A 7,903-nucleotide genomic window follows, 5' to 3' on the forward strand; every position below is an offset into this window, starting at 1 on the left:
TATGTTAGTTGTCTGTGACTGTTATGGTTGTGCTGGCTGTCTGTGACTGTTATGGTTGTGCTGGTTGTCTGTGACTGTTATGGTTGTGCTGGTTGTCTGTGACTGTTATGGTTGCGCTGGTTGTCTGTGACTGTTATGGTTTGTGTTGGATGTCTTATATTGACGTGGCTATGCTGGTTGTCTGTGACTGTTATGGTTGTGTTGGCTGTCTTATACTGACGTGGCTATGTCGGTTGTCTGTGACTGTTATGGTTGTGTTGGATGTCTTATACTGACGTGGCTTTGTTGGTTGTCTGTGACTGTTATGGTTGTGTTGGATGTCTTATACTGACGTGGCTTTGTTGGTTCTCTGTGACTGTTATGGTTGTGTTGGATGTCTTATACTGACGTGGCTTTGTTGGTTGTCTGTGACTGTTATGGTTGTGTTGGATGTCTTATACTGACGTGGCTTTGTTGGTTGTCTGTGACTGTTATGGTTGTGTTGGCTGTCTTATACTGACGTGGCTTTGTTGGTTGTCTGTGACTGTTATGGTTGTGTTGGATGTCTTATACTGACGTGGCTTTGTTGGTTGTCTGTGACTGTTATGGTTGTGTTGGCTGTGTTATACTGACGTGGCTATGCTGGTTGTACGTGACTGTTATGTTTTTTTGTTGGTTGTCTGTGACTGTTATGGTTGTGTTCGCTGTGTTATACTGACGTGGCTATGCTGGTTGTATGTGAGTGTTATGGTTGTGATGGTTGTGTTATACTGACGTGGCTATGCTGGTTGTACGTGACTGTTATGGTTTTGTTGGTTGTCTGTGACTGTTATGGTTGTGTTCGCTGTGTTATACTGACGTGGCTATGCTGGTTGTACGTGAGTGTTATGGTTGTTATGGTTGTGTTATACTGACGTGGCTATGCTGGTTGTACGTGACTGTTATGGTTTTGTTGGTTGTCTGTGACTGTCATGGTTGTGTTCGCTGTGTTATACTGACGTGGCTATGCTGGTTGTACGTGAGTGTTATGGTTGTGATGGTTGTGTTATACTGACGTGGCTATGCTAGTTGTACGTGAGTGTTATGGTTGTGATGGTTGTGTTATATTGACGTGGCTATGCTAGTTGTACGTGAGTGTTATGGTTGTGTTGGTTGTGTTATACTGACGTGGCTATGCTGGTTGTACGTGGCTGTTATGGTTTTGTTGGTTGTCTGTGACTGTCATGGTTGTGTTCGCTGTGTTATACTGACGTGGCTATGCTGGTTGTACGTGAGTGTTATGGTTGTGATGGTTGTGTTATACTGACGTGGCTATGCTAGTTGTACGTGAGTGTTATGGTTGTGTTGGTTGTGTTATACTGACGTGGCTATGCTAGTTGTACGTGAGTGTTATGGTTGTGTTGGTTGTGTTATACTGACGTGGCTATGCTAGTTGTACGTGAGTGTTATGGTTGTGTTTGTTGTGTTATACTGACGTGGCTATGCTGGTTGTACGTGAGTGTTATGGTTGTGTTGGTTGTATGTGACTGTTATGGTTGTGTTATACTGACGTGGCTATGCTGGTTGTACGTGAGTGTTATGGTTGTGTTACACTGACGTGGCTATGCTGGTTGTACGTGAGTGTTATGGTTGTGTTATACTGACGTGGCTATGCTGGTTGTACGTGAGTGTTATGGTTGTGATGGTTGTGTTATACTGACGTGGCTATGCTGGTTGTATGTGACTGTTATGGTTGTGTTATACTGACGTGGCTATGCTGGTTGTACGTGAGTGTTATGGTTGTGATGGTTGTGTTATACTGACGTGGCTATGCTAGTTGTACGTGAGTGTTATGGTTGTGTTGGTTGTGTTATACTGACGTGGCTATGCTAGTTGTACGTGAGTGTTATGGTTGTGTTGGTTGTGTTATACTGACGTGGCTATGCTAGTTGTACGTGAGTGTTATGGTTGTGTTGGTTGTGTTATACTGACGTGGCTATGCTGGTTGTACGTGACTGTTATGGTTGTGATGGTTGTGTTATACTGACGTGGCTATGCTGGTTGTACGTGACTGTTATGGTTGTGATGGTTGTGTTATACTGACGTGGCTATGCTGGTTGTACGTGAGTGTTATGATTGTGATGGTTGTGTTATACTGACGTGGCTATGCTGGTTGTACGTGAGTGTTATGGTTGTGATGGTTGTGTTATACTGACGTGGCTATGCTGGTTGTACGCGAGTGTTATGGTTGTGATGGTTGTGTTATACTGACGTGGCTATGCTGGTTGTACGTGAGTGTTATGGTTGTGATGGTTGTGTTATACTGACGTGGCTATGCTGGTTGTACGTGAGTGTTATGATTGTGATGGTTGTGTTATACTGACGTGGCTATGCTGGTTGTACGCGAGTGTTATGATTGTGATGGTTGTGTTATACTGACGTGGCTATGCTGGTTGTACGTGGCTGTTATGGTTGTGATGGTTGTGTTATACTGACGTGGCTATGCTGGTTGTACGTGAGTGTTATGATTGTAATGGTTGTGTTATACTGACGTGGCTATGCTGGTTGTACGTGGCTGTTATGATTGTGATGGCTGTGTTATACTGACGTGGCTATGCTGGTTGTACGTGACTGTTATGATTGTGATGGTTGTGTTATACTGACGTGGCTATGCTGGTTGTACGCGAGTGTTATGATTGTGATGGTTGTGTTATACTGACGTGGCTATGCTGGTTGTACGTGGCTGTTATGGTTGTGATGGTTGTGTTATACTGACGTGGCTATGCTGGTTGTACGTGGCTGTTATGATTGTGATGGTTGTGTTATACTGACGTGGCTATGCCGGTTGTACGTGGCTGTTATGGTTGTGATGGTTGTGTTATACTGACGTGGCTATGCTGGTTGTACGTGGCTGTTATGATTGTGATGGTTGTGTTATACTGACGTGGCTATGCTGGTTGTACGTGGCTGTTATGGTTGTGATGGTTGTGTTATACTGACGTGGCTATGCTGGTTGTACGTGGCTGTTATGATTGTGATGGTTGTGTTATACTGACGTGGCTATGCTGGTTGTACGTGGCTGTTATGGTTGTGATGGTTGTGTTATACTGACGTGGCTATGCTGGTTGTACGTGGCTGTTATGATTGTGATGGTTGTGTTATACTGACGTGGCTATGCTGGTTGTACGTGGCTGTTATGGTTGTGATGGTTGTGTTATACTGACGTGGCTATGCTGGTTGTACGTGAGTGTTATGGTTGTGATGGTTGTGTTATACTGACGTGGCTATGCTGGTTGTACGTGGCTGTTATGGTTGTGATGGTTGTGTTATACTGACGTGGCTATGCTGGTTGTACGCGAGTGTTATGATTGTGTTGGTTGTGTTATACTGACGTGGCTATGCTGGTTGTACGTGGCTGTTATGGTTGTGTTATACTGACGTGGCTATGCTGGTTGTACGTGGCTGTTATGATTGTGATGGTTGTGTTATACTGACGTGGCTATGCTGGTTGTACGTGGCTGTTATGGTTGTGATGGTTGTGTTATACTGACGTGGCTATGCTGGTTGTACGTGGCTGTTATGGTTTTGATGGTTGTGTTATACTGACGTGGCTATGCTGGTTGTACGTGAGTGTTATGATTGTGTTGGTTGTGTTATACTGACGTGACTATGCTGGTTGTACGTGGCTGTTATGGTTTTGATGGTTGTGTTATACTGACGTGGCTATGCTGGTTGTACGTGAGTGTTATGATTGTGTTGGGTGTGTTATACTGACGTGACTATGCTGGTTGTACGTGGCTGTTATGATTGTGATGGTTGTGTTATACTGACGTGGCTATGCTGGTTGTACGTGGCTGTTATGGTTGTGATGGTTGTGTTATACTGACGTGGCTATGCTGGTTGTACGTGGCTGTTATGGTTTTGATGGTTGTGTTATACTGACGTGGCTATGCTGGTTGTACGTGAGTGTTATGATTGTGTTGGTTGTGTTATACTGACGTGACTATGCTGGTTGTACGTGGCTGTTATGGTTTTGATGGTTGTGTTATACTGACGTGGCTATGCTGGTTGTACGTGAGTGTTATGATTGTGTTGGGTGTGTTATACTGACGTGACTATGCTGGTTGTACGTGGCTGTTATGGTTTTGATGGTTGTGTTATACTGACGTGGCTATGCTGGTTGTACGTGAGTGTTATGATTGTGATGGTTGTGTTATACTGACGTGGCTATGCTGGTTGTACGTGGCTGTTATGGTTGTGTTGGTTGTCTGTGACTGTTATGATTGTGATGGTTGTCTGTGACTTGTTGGTTGTGTAGGCTTATGATGACTTGCATTCCTTGGCCGTTCCAGGAGCAGCTGACTGTGGTTTTTAAATAACCGAATCGCCCTAATTATGACACATGGTTTGTGTTTACCGTGCCCGTTCCCAAATTAAGCTGAATGCCTTATAGTTCCGGCATTACAGCAACTCACACATTGCAATGGCAGTTTCCCGGCGTAACAAATAGAGACGCTTGTCACATGACCTAGTACAAGCGACAAGCAAAGTGAAAGATACACCCGTAAAATGCGCCACCCACCCATCGCTCCAGTTCACATCGTTGTTACCATTCTTACTAATGTTTACCCCCGTGGGTACTCCAGGGAAGAATACATACAAAGCTGCTCATATTTGTCGTAAAAGCCATCTTAAATAATGGTGTGTGACCGCACGGGACAACGGGAATTGTTTCTTATGATCGTTCTCAACAACTGGTTCGGATAACTCGAATTTGTTCAGCCCACCATGATGAAGCTGAAATTTTGCCGACAAGCGGCGACCCAAACCATATCAAAACAACCAAAATGATTTGATCATCTTACATAGATCCTCAGTGGAAGTCAGTTCGACGGGAGTAACTCACCCACCGATAGATATCAGACTGACACTCTGATAAGCAGGAACAGAAGCTCCACTGTCCAGTTTGTAACACTCAAATTGAAAGAAACACTCGTAAAATACACCAAAACTCCCACTACTAATTTCAGCGTAGTGTGTTCACATTCACTTTTACTCGTGTGGTGTGGGGCAAAGCGACAGACTAGGTCCCACAATAAAACCGATTCATCTTATCGGACATAACCATTTATTCGACTGCAGTAAACTACGGTTATAACGAACTAGAAGAGAGCCCTAATTCTAGTTCGTAATACGCGTGTTTTTCAGTATATATACAACAAATTGACGTGACCCAAAAAGACAGTTCGTTATAACCGTCAGTTGTTTTAAGCGTGTTCGTTATAAACGTAGTTTACTGTACGGCTGTCAAATCATGCTACATAATGGATCTATGACGGAACCATGACCTAACATCGTCTAAAATAAACGTTGAGCTGATGAAGTCGTGTTGTTAATCGTGGATTTTGTAAAATAAACATTTGTAAGAAGGGCGTATATTATTTTTTTACCTTAAAATATATAAACCACAAACATTAACATGTGCGGTTGATAAAAATGGAAAAGTACCTAAACGCACTGCCGTTTTGGTTGAATAAGGAATAGGTGTCTTTAATCTAAAATATAATCATAAATGGGTATAAATTACCAGGGTTTGAATCCAGGTTCTGGGTCAGATTATGTCTCCAGTAGCCCATGCTCATACTGGACGTTCGAGTGGGCTAATAAGGGGATCGGGTGGTCAGGCTGTGAATTGGCTGATTACGTATCAATCAATCTTTATTCATGGTACTTATGAGGCCAAAGGCCTATAGTACAATGTGTGGGGCGTGTTACAAATTCATACATTTTCTTAGTTTCATGGCATGATAAATGAACATTGATAGATTTCTAATAGTTTCTGTACAATCACAAGTCATTAATTTACAAAATTTGTTACCGTTTGGGTTGCGGTAGAAATAGTTATTTAGATATTTTGCTCTTAAATCTTCATACACTGGACATACACATAAAAAGTGATATTCATCTTCAGTACAATCAGTTTTACAAATCCTACAAAGTCTGTGTTCTCTTGCAATACCTTCATATCTGCCTGTTTCAATAAATAGATCATGTGAGCCACAACGGAATCGAGAAAGAGCTGTTCTAAACTTATGTAAATTTACACTTAATAGATAAGGTTCTAGTATAATAGTAGTCTTAAATGTAGTGTAGTAGTTTGCTTTTCTACGTATCATTGTGCTCCGATGGCGTGGATCGGCACTGGTTTTTAAGGACCAGACTAAATTATTAACTGGTCGCCGTGGAATGAGCGCGGCGATAGGCAACATTCAATTTATCCCTTGTAGCGTTTGGGACTGCTTCCTTGGTGGTGGTGGTGGTGGGGGTGGGGGTGGGGTGTGTGTCATGAAGAGGCGGTCGGGTAGCCTAGTGGATAAGCGTTCGCTCGTCACGCCGAAGACCCGGCATGTGTACAATGTGATATTGCTGGAAAATTGCTAAAAGTGGCGTAAAACCATACTCACTCACTCACTGCAGTGTTTGGACTCTCGTCCCGAGAAGCCGAAGGTCTGTGGTTCCATTCCCATGACTGCGTCATACCAAAACATGTTAAAAGATGGTACTTGCTGATACCCTGCCTGGCGTTCGGTCGGCAGTAAGCGGATAAAACAAAGGATTGCATACTTGAGTATCCCAGGTTAAACTTCGGCATGGTTTCACAGTTGGTTAGTTCTATAAAACCGACATTAGTCCGGGCTAATACAAGCAGCCACACACCCTGACATGCACGTCGCTATACGTGTAATAATCTTGAACGAGACAATAAACCCCATTCAATCTCATGTGTAGCGTTCGGGTGGAGATGAGAAACATCATTCATTCATGGCCTTACATTCCTTCCGATATAAAGTTTAATATAACCGGCATTGCGAGTGGCGTCTGATTTGGTCACCTTCGACATTGCAGCGAGTTGTCTTCCTCAAGAAGAAGAATTTTTTTATTCACTTTTTCACCTTCCAAACTCAATATGCAATTCAAAATAGTAATATGTACATTGATTTGTGGATTCAGGCAGCTGCAGACGACACTTGGTTGTCCGCTCTGTATTGAAAATGGATAAGACGTCATCCGACACTGACAACGTGGGTCAGTAGGTCTGAAGAAAGTTTGAAAGGACCCAGAGGCGCCCGACAATCAGACGGTCGGGTTCCATGTAGAAAATGACTAAAAATTGAAGTCTTCGCCAGGACACGTAATGAACATTTGTCAGGTAATCAATCCGTCAGGAGAGAGTGTCGCCATCTTGGAAAACATTTACGACAATCGAAACTCGCTCTCCTTGTCGCATGCTTGGGCGGGCCAGTGACATCCGGTTTGTGTCTTGTACAACTAGACTCTGAAAGTGTCGGAAATTGGCGCGCCAACGTCGTAAAAGGCTTTGGGTGGAAAGGAAACGTCAAGTGACGGTTCTCGTACAACGAACTGTAAAATCAATTGCTTCTGAGACTCTTGTCTGGACAGAAAAAGGACTCTTCTGCATGATGGGTAAATATGCCATGCAATGTCGAATTACTTTTTCTTCGCCGACTTCTGCTTGTTTGATAAGAGTAGCTTCTGTCGGAAACATATGCAGTTCCCGGTGATATTTGTCAAAGTCGGAGACAGCGCTGATTCAGTAATTGTGTAATACAAGAAAAGGCGAGACTAGACGTGATGAGACATTTGTCTCTCATCATTTGAAAAGGTCATCAGTCAGTGGAAACGAATGCAAATTATTCAAATACCTTATACATTTGCTTATGATCAAACTACTTTAAATTTATTAATTAAATTAATTTGTCTATGATGCTACTGTCCAGGGCCCACTTGCACAAAGCGATCTTAGCGCTACGACTATTGTAAGCCTATGTTGAAGTATGGGAGTTAAGATCATCTTAGCGCTAAGATCGCTTTGTGCAAGTGGGCCCTGGAAACAGTGGTGTAAGGAGCAACAAGTCGCTCTGCA

This window comes from Haliotis cracherodii, unplaced genomic scaffold, assembly GCF_022045235.1.
Source record: "Haliotis cracherodii isolate W230 unplaced genomic scaffold, xgHalCrac1.p SCAF_8, whole genome shotgun sequence".
Classification (NCBI taxonomy): domain Eukaryota; kingdom Metazoa; phylum Mollusca; class Gastropoda; order Lepetellida; family Haliotidae; genus Haliotis; species Haliotis cracherodii.